Below are 16,627 nucleotides of genomic sequence, written 5' to 3'. Positions count from 1 at the left end.
AGCCAATTATTTTCTAAACCTTCTTCCGTCTTGTAGAACATTGTCAAATGCAGGTAGTACTAACCAGGATACACTACTAAAAATTCTGTTTCAACTCCTCTTCACTTAAGTCTACAAGTTCAGGGGCTCCTGGGTGGCTCAGACGGTTGAGCGTCTGACTTTGGCTCAGGTCATGATCTCATAGTCTGTGAGTTTAGCCTCACATCGGGCTCTGTGCTGACAGCTCAGAGCCTGGAGCCTGCTCTGGATTCTGTGTCTCCCTCTCTCTCTGCCCCTCCCCTGCTCATGCTCTGTCTCTCTCTGTCTCAAAAATAAAGTAAAAACATTAAAAAAAATTAAAAAAAATCTACAAGCTCATTAGGTACCTAAGTCTTTCAAATGATCACACACAAGTTTTTCAAATGTTGCACCATTGCAACACATTGGTCACCATTTTTTCAGCTTCCAGTAAAACTTTCCTCACTACCCTCTGCCCAGCTCCAAAGCCATTACCACATGCTGTACTGTTTTCTTTTTCCTTTCCCTTTTTCCTTTGGTATGGCAGAGCCTCAATTCTATGTAGCAATTTCTGTGTTGGCTTTATTGGAGTAATAAACATACCACACATAATAAAGAACTAAAGAAAAGAAAGCTCAAAATTATGTTTTGTTTTACTTTAACTTTGAATTAAAACTAGCTTTTTATTGGTTAATATTTGCTTGGTATATCTTTTTCTGTGTCTTTATTTGCATGTGTTTTATATTATTGTTTCAAGGCTTGTTCCTCTCTTACAGAGTAGCTGGATTTTGATTAAAAGATCTAATTGGAAGTATTAATTTTAATTAATGTATATTTATTAAGATTCATGATATAGTGATATACTTGGGCTTTTTTTCCTGACATTTTGTTTTTCTATCCCAGAATTCTCATTATAGGAGTTGTGCTAATTTTTTTTTTTTTTTTATGCTGTCTCTTTGATCTTTCTGGCTATGATCTAGGAGACTTCCTCACTCCTATTTTCCAAACCATTAAAGCATACCTAAGACTAGAGCTGCAGAACATGTAACTGCTTAGCCACAGTCTAGAATTGGCCCCTCAACGACAGGTTTCCTACCGCTCATGTTTTAGTCATCCTGACCCTTTGTTTCAGTGTCATCCTTTTTGGTGACTGGGACAAGGACCATAGGGAGCTGGCACCTTTGGCTTCTTCTTTTTGTTTTCTATGTGAGTGATTGTCTAAATCTAAGAGTGGCCCATTATATTTTACTGGTTGTATCAGTCAGGCATTGGCCTTGCCTTGTCTTCCTATGCATAGCTTGACACTATCTGTCAATTTCCTCCATGGTAATTAAAGTTATTAGTTTTCTTACATTTTCCTTTCTCCAATGTTCCCATGTAAATGTAATACAATTTTAAAAAATTAAGTCAATAGTCAGTGTCTATTTTGACTCTGTAAATTGTATTTACTGCTGAACAATATTATAAATTACATTCCCTCCAACTTTGTGTTTTCCTTGTAGTTAACTGTTGCTATAGTTTTTTTCTTTTTTTGCCATAGTTTTTCTTTTGCTTAGTTTCTTTTTTAGTAACTATTACTGACATTTAAAAAAATGTTTTCTATGCATCTGTTAAACATCTAGTGATGTTTCTTTCCAAATGTCCAAATGTATCAAATAATCTATCACTATGTTTCCTGCCCTCCACCCGTGGAGGCCTCCCTTTTATTCCTTCTTTCATCTTACTTCAATTTGGATGGGTTGCCCTTTATACCTGGGGCTCAGGTGTCATCTTAGTACTTCATTTTATCAGTCTTCTCCTTTGGATTGTTTCTCTGTTTTCTGGCATCCCTTTGTTTCTTGTTCTTGGCTTAGTCTTTCATTTCACTGAATCATATCCTTCACTATCTTCCTAAGAAAAGATGTGTGGGAGGAAAAAATTTTGAGTTCTTACATATCTGAAAATATCTTTATTTCACACTTATACTTATCCTTTATTTGGATAAGTATAGAATTATAGGATAGAAATAATTTCCACTCAAAACTTTGGGTGTCCAGCATTACTGTCCTCTCGCATCCTGTACTGCTAAGATGTCTGATGCCACAGCTTTTTACACCTTCACACACGGCATGATTTTTCTCTCTAGAAACTGTTAGGTTATGTCTTTTATCCTGGCATTCTGAAGTATAAAATTATTGCTTTGGTATTTTCCTTCTATTCCACTGGACATTCATAGGGTACTTTTAGTTTGGGGATTTATTTCCTTTACTTCTGGGAAATTTTTTTACATTATTATTACTAAAAAATAATGATTTCCTATCTTTTGTTTTCTGAAACTGAATACAGATGTCGGAACACCTTGTATAATTCTCTAAAAGTCTTTCCTCTAAAACTAACTTTCACTGATGTTTTTATTCTACTCTCTTAGATATTTCTTCAACTTTGTTTTTCTGTTATTTTGTTGAATCTTCGAGCTATCACATTTTAAATTTCAAATTGCTCTTGCTCTTCCTTTGATTATTCCTTTTTCAAACCATCCTGTTCTTTCTCGTGGAAGTGCATCATCTTTTAGATCTGAGACCATTAATTAAACAGATACAAAAAATTTTTTTTCTTCATCTCTGTTTCCTTTGAGTTCATTTTCTGTTTTAAATGTTTGTTTTCTTTGGTCTCTCTTTCATGTGGGATACTTTCTGTAAATCTCTGGTGATCCTGGGCTATCCAGTCCTATAAACAATGAGGCATCAATGTGATTGGCAACTATGTATGTGCAATGTAGAGAGGTGACAGGATTTGACTGGTGAACTTCACTCTCAGGCCATTTCATTGGGAGATCATGAATAGTCATTGCTTAGAGGATTTCTCTTTGGAGCTAGTACATGTTTTCCACTGAAGAATCTTCTAATCTTCTACCCAGGGAACATATACCTGACAGTCCCTTTATGGGAATTGGGTAGTGGAAGGTGTCTGGCAGAGGACCCTAATATTAACATGTGAACTTACACTTGATCTCCCTATTTTCAGCCTGTCAACTTCTCCTCTATTGTTGCTGGAATCCCTGAATTTGGAGGTGCTCTGTTTCAATTTCTCTAGAGAAAAAACTTCTAGTCTCTTGTAGGGACATAGTTGCCTGATTATAGGATTTAGAGGGCATTTGTCCATATATCTTTTTAAAAAATGTTTATTGATTTATTTTGAGAGGAAGGAGGGGCAGAGAGAGAGGAGAGAGAGAATCCCAAGCAGGCTCCACGCTGTTGTTGTGGAGCTGACACAGGACCTGATCCCACAAACCATGAGATCATGACATAAGCTGAAATCAAGAGTCAGATGCTTAACAGATTGAGACACCCAGGGGCCCCTGTCCATATGTCTTTTTCAACCAATTCCCTAGGGTTTAACCCATGCTTCCAACCCATTTCTTGCAACACCTACTGCCTCTGATTTCCCCATCTCTCTGGAATCTATTGGTAGAATCTCTTCCCTCATCATCATCAGTTTCTTCTCCAGGCCCTTCTGAGTCTTAGTTTTACTTACTCTACTAATTCAGTTACCTCTCCTCCAGCCACTTTTAATCATTCCCAAATTGCTTAACTAACTCTCTTGTTCACTAATGTCCTCATTTCTATTCTCTGTATTCCCAGAAAAGTGAGTGAGTGAGAGAGAGAGAGAGAGAGAGGAAGAGAGAGAGAGTGTGTGTGAACACAGGGGAGGGGCAGAGAGAGAAGGAGAGAGAGAATCCCAAGCAGGTTCAGCATTGCCAGTGCAGAGCCTGACACAGGGCTTGATCTCATGAACGATGCGATCATGACCTGAGTGAAATGGAGTCAGACGCTTAACTGACTGAACTACCCAGGTACCCCTATACTTTCAAAAAAATGTTGTGGGCATGTGGAGGGAAAGAAGATAAAGGTATATGATCAATTTTTTTGTCTCTAACTAGAAGTTCATACTTATTTTAAAAAAATGTTTCCAAGGGTGCCTTGGTGGCTCAGTTGGTTGAGCATCTAGCTTTGGCTCAGGTCATGGTCTCGCCGCTCATAAGTTCAAGCCCTACATGGGGCTCTGTGCTGACAGCTCAGAGCCTGGAGCCTGCTTCAGCCTCTGTGTCTCCTTCTCTCTCTGCCCCTCCTTCCCCACTCACACTCAGTCTTTCTCAAAAATAAAACATTAAAAAAATTTTTTAAAAATGTTTCCAGATTTTATAAACAGTACATTGTAGAAAATTTAAGCAGCACATTAAAGCAAGCACTCGTGATCATACCACCCAGAAATAATCAAATATTAACATTTGGGTGCATGATACAATCACCTACTTTTTAAAAAAATAATCCTTTTATTTTAGAATAGTTTTAGATTTACAGAAAAATTGCCGTGATGGGACAGAATTCTCCACATCCAATTTCTCCTATTACTAATATCTTACATTAGTATGATACATAATAAATGAACCAATATTGACTCATTATTATTAACTAAGTGCAAACTTTATTTAGATTTTTTTTTTAGTTTTTCCCTAATGTCCTTTTTCTGTTGCAGGGTCACATCCAAGATACTATATTATTTAGTTGTCATGTCTCCTTAGGTTCCTCAGGGCTGTGACACTTTCTCAGATTTTCTTTGTTGTTGATGACTTTAATAGTGTCAGAGTATTGGTCAGATATTTTGTAGAATGTGCCTTAGCTGGGATTCATCTGATGCCTTTCTCATAATGAAACTTGAGTTAATGGATTTTTTTGGAGGAAGACCACTGAGGTGAAGTGCCATTCTTGTCCCATCATATCAAGGGTGCATACCTATCAACATGACTTATTACTGTTGATGTCGACCTTGATTACCTGGCTAAGCTGGCATTTGATAGGTATCTGCACTGTAGAGTTACTTCCACCCCCATTCCTTTCCAAATTTTCCTCTTTTTAAGGAAGTCACTATGGGCAGCCCACAAACACCTAAGGAGTAGGGAGTTATACCACATAAAAACATAAATTATTTGGAATTCTTCTGTGAGATTTACCTATTCTTCCTCATTTATTTATTTATTGGTATCAGTATAGACTCACGGATATTTATTTTATACTTTGGATTATAATATAATACTACTTTATTTATTTTCTTGCTCAAATTGTTCCAGTTTTGGCCAGTGGGAGCCCTTTCAGTTGGCTCCTGTGTCCCTCTGTGTCCCCGTCTCCCAATCATTGTGAACTTTTGGGGCACTTCCTTACTTTCTGGTACTATTAGATGCTCCTGGGTCAGCCTGTATATTTCCTGCCCCAGTTCTAGAATCAACCATTTCTCCAAGGTGGCCTAGTCTTTTCATCGGAGAATGGTGTTAGAAACCAAGATCTGGGTACTAGATGTGCTTGTTTCTAGTGGGATATCATTCGCTCTAGGTCTTTTCTTCTGACATAATAAGGAAATAGTATCTATAAATATTTCCAATATCTATATTTCCATATCTATATGGAAATGTAGATTTCCATATCTATATTAAGTTAAGCATGGGTTCCCATTGATGTCTTCAACTCTAATTTATTAGTACAGAGATCATTCTAGCCTTCTCCCCTTCTTTGTAAATATAAACTAAAAGAAAGAAAGAAAGAAAGAAAGAAAGAAAGAAGAAAGAAAGAAATCTGGCTCTCACTATCTGCCAGCCATTGACTTAATCATTCCCAGTATATATGTACTGTCAATTGCTCACTTTTTAAAGTAGGAATTTGTTTCAATTTTTCTGAAACTGTTTACTTCAAGTGTCTAAAATTCTATGAAGGACTTTATGTCATTTTGTTCTTACAGTCCCTGATCTGTTCCCAGCCTTCGATTTGCCAAACTAAAATGCCAGTGCTCACGTAGATACCCTCTCCAGGCTTTGGGTCACCTTGGTTGTTTTTCTCTAACTTCCCTCCAGTTGAAATATCCTTCTGGAGGTTCGCTGACAAGAAATGTATCCATCTCAGAAAGTCCTTGAGTGACAAACTCTTATTCTGCCAAAATCTGTGCCCTAAACTGTTGAGCAGACAGTGTGTAAAAGGCAGGGCTTGCCTTTGCTGTGGGAGAGGAGTGTGTTCTCCACATATTTCCTCACTCTAGACACAGTTATCAGAAGCCACTTTGGCTGCAGTGAGAGAGGGAAGTATCCCTTTAATGGTGTGTTCCCATATCACCACACACCACACTGCCCACGGAAACGCTGCTATAAATAGTACTTGGTCTCCTCACCAGTCCACCACAGCCTAGTTAACCCAGATGCAACAGGGACTTGGTGGGATGAGGAGAAAGCAGAAAAACAGATAAAGCAAGGAGAAGAGAAAAAGAAGGGTGCCGGGAGGGGAAGGACGGTGATATTGATAATAATAATAATGTTTACAATCGTTGATTTTCATAATGACGTTTGCAAAGAGCTTCCACATGCATGGTCTCATTTATCCATTAATTATAAAAACTCAAAAAAGTATACACTAACTTAAACTATCGTGTACATTAAATTGGCTTTTGTGGGTTCTAGACTCTAGACACATGACCCGAGCTGGGCCAGTCAGAGTTAGCCTTGGGATTATTGCTAGAACTATTGAAAAAGGAGCATGTTCTCTTTCTATTTGGATTGTAAAATAAGTGTCGGTGGATGTTCAGTATATCTAGTTATTTGTTGATATGCATAGAGGAAGCTCTGAAGGAGTATCCTAAAATGTTAACATCAATTAATTTTTGGTGGTGGGATAACTGGTGATATTTATGGCTTTTACCATTGATGCATTATTTATATTTTCTATAAAGTGGTGTATTACACTTATATTAACATGGATTTTTCTGTTATAAATGATTGTTTTTAATTATTTTATAATATATTTATGCTATAAAAGAATATAAACATATAGTAATATATTTATAATCTTTATATTATTATATAAATAATAGATTAGTGTAATTTTTACACTAATATAAGGCAGAAGTGATTTAACCCCCAAATGGCCCTTTATTCCTGCCTTTGGTTATTGCCTTAAACCCAGTTCTGTATGCCTGGCAGGACATGCATCCCTAATCCTGCGAGGATCCAGTTTCCCAGAACTTTTTTCGAAATACAGTATTTTACCTTATCAAACTTAGTATTGAGGAAAAAAGAAATTTTTCAAAGGAAAACATTTAGCAATTCAAAGGTACTACTGGTTTTGTCCATATCCCACCAGACCTGGGGGCCCCTCACGGAACAGAGTTGAAAGAAAGGGAGGTTGTGCTCTCATAGAGGGGCTCCTACTCCACTCTGGGTGGGCTGTGGCAGGGGAACTGGGAGGTGGAGGTGCCAGTTTTACATGTCTTTGTGGTCTTTTCAGAAAGAGCTCAGTGGTTTGGGACTGGCTTTGATGGTCTCAATAGCCCTGCCAGAGAGAGGAACAGATCACAACCCGCAATGAAGAGGAACAACCCGGGTCCTGGCTCAGCCCTTTCCTGGGTTCCCTCTTCCCGTGTTTGTGAGGCCTCCTGGGAATCCCACTGGGACTGGGATGCCCTCCCTGCTGACCACCAGCTCAGTCCTCCTCTCTTCTGAAGCCAAGAGGGGTTCCTCCCGCAACTCCTCAAAGCACAGCTAAGGCCAGGCTACAGCATTTAAGAAAATTCCCTCCTAAACCCTGAAGAGATGCCATTCATTCCGAAGGAAAACTACCCTCTACAATTATGATGCAGGGCCTGTAGCTTCACATTGTTCCGAGTTGCTTTGTCTCATTTCCAGAATAGGTTGAAATTTTATCCTTGCATAACCCAAAGACCTATTAAAATGTTTTCCTAAAAACAAAAGGGATTATTCCCGCCAGAGCAATCTGCATCCACCTCCACAGGAGACAGAGGAACTGGCATAAAAACCCAAACCCATGCAGTTCAGAATAGCAGTTTGTCCCCTTTTCTTGCCATTGCCGGTTTCAGAAACAGCAGCGCCCACTTTCCGGGCACACCGCTGTATGCCTATTTGGAAACAGAAGACTGACTCTAAAAGAGGGGCAGGGATCTGGCTGGCCGGGGACTATGCGAGAGACTCAGGAGAGGGGCAGGAGGTCAGTGAGTGGATAAAGAGACCACCAGTTTCCGAAAGACTGGGGCTTTAAATCTTGGTGGGGAGAGGGCTACGAGGTGTCAGCTGGCCAGGATCTCCAGGATCTCAGGCGGCTCACTTGACTTCTGAGTGTAAAGGAGGAATCTGGAGCAGATGACCTTTCAGGGCTCTTCCAGCTCCAAATCTGTCCGTAGTTCAGAGAGGTCAGTGAGGCAAGGGGCTTGCTCCCCAGGTGTAGGTTCCCACTGGGCTCTTCCCGGATTGCGTCAGTGCACCGCCACTGCCAGGGTGCTGTTCTCCCACCCCAAGGGCGCCTGCACCTCCCTCCTCCCCTCCCAAGGCTTCTCAGTTTAAGATAACAGTCTTTTGTTCTCCCAGTGACTCCACACCCAAGGGGAGAGGGAATGAGGAAACCTTCGGAAAGTGCCGCCTATCTGATGAAGGTAAGAGGTTAGAGGCTGCTCCTGTGCTCCTGTGCCTTCCAGGGAAGCTCATTCCCAAGGGCCCCCACCCAGTTCAGGAGGCGTTTCTGGGCTTGGCTTCCTGGCAGGGGAGGCACAGAGGCACTGGGGGTGCAGAGGAGGGTGGTGAAGTACCTTGGCTCATAAATTTTCATCTTGGGGATACGTTAGGGTTTTGTTTTTTGTTTTTTTTCCAAAGAATCCTCCAAGGAGTAGGTGGGTGTCTTCTAGTGGCTTCCCACCAGACCCATGATCAGGTCCAAACTTCTTAGCGCGGCATCCAGGACTCTGCAGAATCTTGCCTCAGCCTTCTTTGCCAATCCCCTCTTCTGCTATCTCTCCCCAGACCTGGCTGGGCTCTAGCTACATAAAACTACTGTTATCGCCCTGAATATGTTATGCATTTTCACGCCTCTGTGACCTCTTTGCATATGCTTTTCCCTCTGCCTGGAGTGCCCCCTGCCATTTCCCTTTCTTAAAGAACTCCTATTTGTTCTTCAAGACCCTATTCAAAAGTCAGATGCCTCTTCAAATCTTGCTTGACTCCCCAGACAGGGTTGGTTGCTCTGTGCTCCAGGCACAGGGTTCCTTCCCTGGCTCATCACCCAGTAAGTAGTTATTAGGATTTGCATGTTTATCTTCCCCTTAGTCGCTCCTCCAGGGCAGGGACTGTGTCAGTCACCTTTGTAAATCCAGTGCAGGGCCCTAATAATTCCCCAGGCAATATTTGTGTAAGAATGAACCCCATTTCTGTTGGATTTGTGGTATCTTTGAGTGGCATTAAAAGAACACGCTGTCACCGTGGGCATTCCCTGGCCCACAGTGCCATCTTTCCAGAGAAGGGTAACGTATTTGTGAATCTGTGTTCACACAGCATCAGTACAGCAATCCTCAGGTAGTTTTACATCTGATTTATTTGTTTTCTACATTAAATGTGGTTATTACAGTTACCATCATAAGATGAAGAGACCGAGATGCCAAGAGATTAAGTAACACTGTGTTCAAGGTTACAGCACATCCATAGCAAAGATGGGACTTGAACCCAGGTATTCTGGTGCCAAGATAGAAAAGATCTCTGCCTGCACCATCCTCAGTAAGTGGTTTTTGAATCGGCAGATCAGCATCACCTGGGATCTTGTTGGAGATGCAAATTATTGGGCCCTGGCCCAGACCTACTGAATCAGAGACTCCTAGGATAGGCCCAGCAATCTGTTTTCAGCAGCCAGGAGGGTGATTCTGTTGCAGAGTTCAAGGTTCAAGGTCAAGAACCCGGGCCTAGGCAGTAACTGCTCCAGCAGCCCAGAGCCAGAGGAGGGCGCTCCAAGGCAAACTTTCACCTCTAAGCAGTCTGGGCAGCTGGGATGGGAAGGGGTAGCGGTCAGGGTAGAAGGGAATAAAAGGCACAGACTGAGTTAGGAGACACAGTTCTAATCCCACCAGTTCTGCAATTCTTGGCTGAGGGATTTTGAGCACTTCTCTAGTTCTCAGTTTTCTCATCTGCAAAATGAGGATGTTGAGTAGCTGATTTCAAATTTCCCTTTATGTTCTGTTATCCAACTCTCCTTCTTTGGAATAATATGTTGTCTATGCAAGGAATGAAATGAAGACAGAGTACCAAGTGTTCGTTTTGAATGGATTTTTCCCATACTTGGAAATTAGCAGCCCCCAATTCCAAATCCTTGGACTAGCTACCTTCTTCCTCATTAGGGGTGAAGAAAGAGAGAGAAAACATTTGAGTCGACTCATGAAACTTTGTGAGGTGAGAAAATAAAAAACTGTCTGACAGTATTGGTTTGGATCCTCCCTCCACTGTCTGAGGCTCCTCCTGTCACGTGCTTCTCCACTGTGACTCTGCCCAACCCCCTTGCTCACAGGACCATCTCCCTGTCCTCTCCCTCTGCCCAACTCATAGGCTCTGGCTTATCCAACATTCTTTTGAGGAAGGGTGACATATGACGTGTCAGGATGACTTACTAGGTGTGCCAGGGGTTTCATGGCCTAATGGGGGAGCCCCACGGTCACACTGAAGCCCTATCTTCATGGTTTCATGTGGACCTGAGGGCCCTCCCTGGACCCCCCACATAGCGGGTAGGGCCGTACCCATAGGGTACCTGGTGGGTACCACAGGTACCAGCATTTACTGGCAGCTGGAAACTGTCTACATCAGGCTGAAAAGAAGATGCTTCTTGCCCCTTTGAGATGATTATGAAAATTTGAGACAAGGAATTACATTATAAAAGTAGAGCCCTGAATCAGAAAGGTGGTTGGTCAGCGGGAGAACATGGCTGAACTCTCAAGTCCAGAGGGGCTATGAGAAGGTGGGCAGGGATTTTTTTTTAAAATGTCTATTTATTTTTGAGAGAGAGAGAGAGAGAAATGGGAGGGGTATAGAGATAGAGAAACAGAGAATCCCAAGCAGGTGCCACCCTGCCAGCCCAGATCCTGACGTGGGGCTCGAACCCACACACTATGAGATCATGACCTGAGCTGAAACCAAGGGTCAGACCCTCATCCGACTGAGCTGCCCAGGTGCCCTGAGATGGTGGGCAGTTTAAAAATCAGTCAAATAATATGTCGTCTTCAGCAAAATCACGTGCCAGATAAACAGCCCGAGTGTCTATCAAATGAGTATCATGCTCCAAGAGAGACTTCCAGTGCGAGAGCTTAAAATGCAGGACGTCAGGTGTTGCCAGAGCCCTTAGGTTAAAAGCCAAAGAAGGTGGTTATTACGCAGACCACAGAAAGAACAGGCGCTCACCGAGGCTGCCCTCCTCAGCTGCAAGTAGCTCCGGGAAGCTGGCTACCTCAGACTGAGCATCAGTGTAATTACAGGTTAATACAGAATATGTGTGTTCACCAAACTCATCAAGTATACATTAAATATTTTCAGCTTGTTATATGTCAATCATACCTAAATAAAGTATTTTTTTAATGTTTATTTTTGAGAGAGAGAGAGAGAGAGAGCAAGCACGAGCGAGCAAGTGTGAGTGGGGAAGGGGTAGAGAGAGGGGGACAGAGAATGTGAAGTAGGCTCCGCACTGACAGCAGTGAGCCTGATGTGGGGCTCGAACTCATGAACTATGAGATCATGACCTGAGCTGAAGTCGGACACTCAACTGAGTCACCCAGGCCCCCCAATAAAGTGTTTTTTTTTTTTTAAAGAATACATGCATGAATTTGTGTGTGGTTATAGCTTCTAATGTACCCTTTAAATCAGCACACATCGTCTGTAGTTACTGATCTCCACCCAATACTCTGGCGTCCCATGTTAATACCTTCTGGTGATGGCTGATCTTTTCGCGAGCTCTGAGCCCTGCCAAAGTCGGCCTTGTAGTTCAAGTGCAACCTGGAATGTGCCAATCTGCCTCAGTGGCCCTGGCCCTTCCCAGGATCCAGGGGGCTTGAGGCCTGGGCAGACCCAGGCATAGGTTAATCTCACCGAGACTGCTCCAGAATGGGTCCCTCTTCTCCCTCACAATCTCTTTTGCCTGTGCTCAGCCTGATATTGGCCTGTTCTCATGTGAGTTCCCCCCCCTCCTCCTCTTCTGCATAATGTGCACAATATATGTCAACCTCATTCCTCAGAATCTTCTAAGCATCCTACTTGCCAGTTTATGTCACTTCTGAACATTCATGTCTGGCGCTGTCTTCCATCCGAAGATTGGCCAAGTCTGAACACTGTGGTTCTTTAGCTGTTCCTGAGGTTATGCAGGAGAGAGGAGGTGCGGGCCGTAGTCAGAGCAAGCAGATGCAATCTAGCTGTGGGCCCCCAGCAAATCACGTTACTTCCCCGGGCCTCACTTTGATCATCTGTGAAAGGAAAGTGTTGATTCAGGTGCCCTATGGAGCCCACCCTGGCTCAAACAGAAGGCTCAGAGATCCTGCCCACGACCCCGCATACGCCCAAGTGGAGGGAGAAGGGAGCCCATGCAGTTTCAGGCCAGTGGGGAGGACTCTGCACCAGTTGAGTACTTTCCCTTCGTGGGCTTAGGTTTAAGGATCACCCGTTGGGTGGGGCCTGGCTGGAAAGAATGAGCCAGCCTCCCCCAGGTTTCCCCCTGCCTGAGTGGTTGCCTCACAGGGTTACTTAACCCTCCTCACCACTTCCCAGGGTGGGGAAGGGAAGAGCAGATGGTAGCAGCTGATGCAATAGCCAGACGCAAGCCCGTGTTGTTCTTCGAAGACTAAGCAAAGGTCAGCTGGGCTGGGCCAGCCCGGGCTGCAGCTGCCAGGCCCTGTTCTTTACAGAGTTTTAGCTTCCTCTTCTTCCTTGACTCTTTCTCCTGGAATGGAGTTTACTCTGTGCTCGTCAGAATCAATAGTTGATACTGTTGTGTTAGAACCTACTCACATCTATTCTCTCGTGGTACTCTAACCTGCAGAGAACATCCTTGCCTGCCAGGAGTGTGCACGATACGGGTGTATACACGCGCCCAGTGGGGGCATCCGGACGTGAGATAGGTGTTCTGAGAATGTGCTCCCCGTGCTCCTCTGAGGAAGTGGGTTCAGTCAGAAAGATCAGAGAGTGTCAGAAGACCTGGAAATTTCCTGTATAGCCAAAGGCTCAAAATATGGCACAGGGAATGCTATTTCTATTCAAGGCCCCATCTATCAAATATAAATGATGGGCTACTTGCCCATCTCCCAGGGATCTGCATGCCTCGGACATAATATAATTCTTTTAATCTTTAAAGTTAAAACAAAAGCGTGGGAGGGGGAAAAAAGAAGGTGCATCAAGTCCTTTGTCAAGTCCTTGACAAAAGGAAATTGCTAAATATTGCACTCAAACTAGCTTGGTAATGAGTAACTATACCTTCACGATAAATTGCAAAGAACTTTGTCTTACTAAATTCATGCTTCAAGACTGAACATTCTGTGCAATGGGCTCAAGAAGTAAAGTCCAGGTACAATTAGGCCCTATGCCACTCATAATCATCAATTTAATTTCCATTTACTATGTGCCAGGCCCTGTGCTAAGTGATATACATGAGTTTTCACATTTTGTCCTCAAATCCTATGAGATAGAGTCTGTTATTATCCCCTTTTACAGATTCAGAAACTGAGGCACAGATGTGTAAGTAACTTGCTTAAGGACATAGAACTAGTAAGTGGTCGAGCTAAGATGTTAGCCTGGTTACCCTGACTCTGAGCTGCTTTCTCTTCTTTCTTTCTTTCTTTCTTTCTTTCTTTCTTTCTTTCTTTCTTTCTTTCTTTCTTTCTTTTTCTTCTTCTTCTTCTTCTTCTTCTTCTTCTTCTTCTTCTTCTTCTTTTTCTTCTTCTTCTTCTCCTCCTCCTCCTCCTCCTCCTCCTCCTCCTCCTCCTTCTTCCTCTTCTTCTTCTTTTGGGTAAATGCATCTGACAAACTCACATATACAAACAGAGGATTTAAATGGAATAGAATCCTTCAGATTACAAAAGTTACAAAAGGATTCTCCAGAATGGTCTCTAAACCCCAAATTCCCATGTAACTTCAGTCAGCAAAATCCATGGTTTTATTTTCTGGGTTGGTTTGATATTCCCAAGTTTTAAGGAAAATAGTTTTTGAATATAACAGACTTTTGCTCTTTAGGAAGGGTCACTACTAAACCTCTCATCAAATTAGTTAATTCCAATATGATTAATTCTGATGCTTGTTAACGATTGACTTATTTTCTTATGGGTATTGAACAGCTAAATGTAGAAAGGAGCTTTGGGCAAGGTAGTTTATAATTTAAGTATGAATTTTATAATTATACATTTGTATATCTTCACACATAATCAAGGTTAATCAAATAGAGAGCCTGAAAGAGTGAAATTATAGTGTTATGGTGTAGCAGGAGTTGGGGGCTTTCTTCTTGAATCAGCCATCAACTTGATTTATAGATGTTTTATCTCATTAACCTTTATGTTGTGGAGCTAATTAGTGATGCTGGGAACCGCAAAACACACTTGAAGCAGTCACATAGCTCTTTAACTCCATCGTGCACCCAATTAAGCCGGACCCAATAATTCTGAATCATAGAAGACATCTTTGGAAAGACGTTGCCTCCTTCGTTTCAAATGGCTTTACTGAAATGAAAATCCATCTTGATGTAAACCCTGTTTTTCTCTTTCGGCTGTACATCCTTTTGCATCAGATCCTTCTGAAGCCTTCAAAAGCTCTTCCCAGAGGCAAACACATGCAGATTGTTCTGACTATCCCTGTTTGGGTTAAGTTGTCCCAGGACCCCATGGAAGGTCCTGAGGATTTCACTGCCAGCCTCCCGTGTGCTGGTGAGCACCAGGGCAGCCACATCAGAACCCAGCCCCAGTCAGAAGGCTGCCATCTTGAGGATGGAAAAGGTCCTTCAGGTTCTCACAGTGCTGTTGGCATCCTTTTGCTCCTATTCCCCATTCCTACTTCTGGAACTAAGCCCCCGAGGCAGGGGTGGTTATAGTCTCTCTTCCCTTGGCTTCTATGGGAGGATTCTGAGGTGGTTGGCCTTCCATTCTTGTGGCTGGGTTAAGGGGCCAGCTAGAATGGAGGGTTGATGGGAATCAAATAGGCTGCATTGATTTACATAGGAAAAAATGTGGAGCTACTCTCTGGAGAGAGAGAATAGGCTGGGTGTGTAGCTCTTGAGTGTGACTTCGAGAAAAATGGGCAATTCTTCAAGAAGCTTAGCAAAGATTCACATTACGTTTAAGACATTGGGGATTCAACTTGTGTTTCTTTTGAATGGGACGCCACGTGAGGGTGGACCTTCATAAGGGAGGAAGAAGGCTTACATTTATTCACATTGCATTTCAAGTAATTTTCTGGGTGAGGGAAGTGGTTTGGGTAGAAAAATCTAGGACGATGGCTTACAGTGGGGTTTTCTGAATTTGCATGGTCTTAGGACAGGACTGTGCGGTGTGGGCAGTCGTAGAGAGGGGCCCATGGGAGGTTATATTATCAGGTGGAGGCCCTTCACCTCCCTTAGATTTGCAGGCGAAGCTGAGGTTTCTTTTGGGGTTGATTTCACACGAAGAGTAAACTCCAGTGCTGGAGTAAGGTGACACCAAACTTCAATTTCTTTTCTTAGTTTGCTTTAAAAATGGACTAGATGGTTAACATACAGAAGAATTTTTGTGTGGGTTCTTGCTTCTTAAATGCCAAACTGATGTTCTAATGCCGTTTGACATGTCTCTTGGGTGAATGACTCAGCCCTGGCCTCATGGACCCTCCACAGGCTCTCCCTCCCTCAGGGGTGCAGGTGTGTCCCCACCTCAGTTGGAGGCCAGGAAACTAACCACAATCTCCTGGCTATGAGACTGTAGGCTCCTGCCTTGGAGGCAAAACAGGGTGAAACACAGGCAGGCAGGATCCCAAACCACAGAAGCTCAAGTTAGGTCATCTTTGTGAACATGACAACTTGCTGTCTCTCTTAGTCAACAAAAAGAAACATAGACCCATTCAAAAATGGCTTTAAAAGACAGAATTTGCATGACTGTGGCGACTTGCATTGAGTGCTGTTCCAAAGCAGTGGAGAATGAATTCGCCAATCTTCTTCACAAGCCAAGAAAGGTGCCAGGGTACATTCATGCCAGTTTATAGAAGGACCGTTGAGTACAGGGGTTTAAATCATTTGTCTGGTAGCCAGTGAGTATGTTGTCTGATTTCCTGGTCCCTCCTCACATGCACCTAACAACTTGGGGGACTGTGTGCTGGGCAGGAACCATCTTTCAAAGCCCTTGGAGACATTCATGGGATTGTCCCTCTGTGGGACCAAGCTCATTGGGGCAATTAGAAATTAGGTTGAGGATCAGGTTAGTGAGGAGGAAGCAGTGACGGAAAATTATTACTCATGGGAACAATAGTTACCAATAACCATGAAAATTGTTATTCATGGGAACTTTGCCATGATTGGTATGGCCATTAACATGGTCATTTCATTTTGCCTTAAACGTGGGATCTAGTCCAAGGTGGAGGTAGGCGAACCCTTAGGAATGCATAGTGACTATTTACCCAGTTTACCTGTGGGAATCAAGCACATGAAATTGCCTGAGTGAAACAACACTGCTTTGAAAAGCGTTCTCTCACATTCACAGTGTATTTAAAATAATCATTAGGAAAAAGGGCCTGGTGTTTTGAGGAATCTATCAGAAATCTTCAGCTCGGTTTGTTCCTAGGGCAGAGTGACAATGGATTTAC

Source organism: Panthera uncia (assembly GCF_023721935.1).
Source record: "Panthera uncia isolate 11264 chromosome A3 unlocalized genomic scaffold, Puncia_PCG_1.0 HiC_scaffold_12, whole genome shotgun sequence".
NCBI lineage: Eukaryota > Metazoa > Chordata > Mammalia > Carnivora > Felidae > Panthera > Panthera uncia.
The sequence above is the reverse complement of the archived record's forward strand: the minus strand, read 5'-3'. Positions refer to the sequence as shown.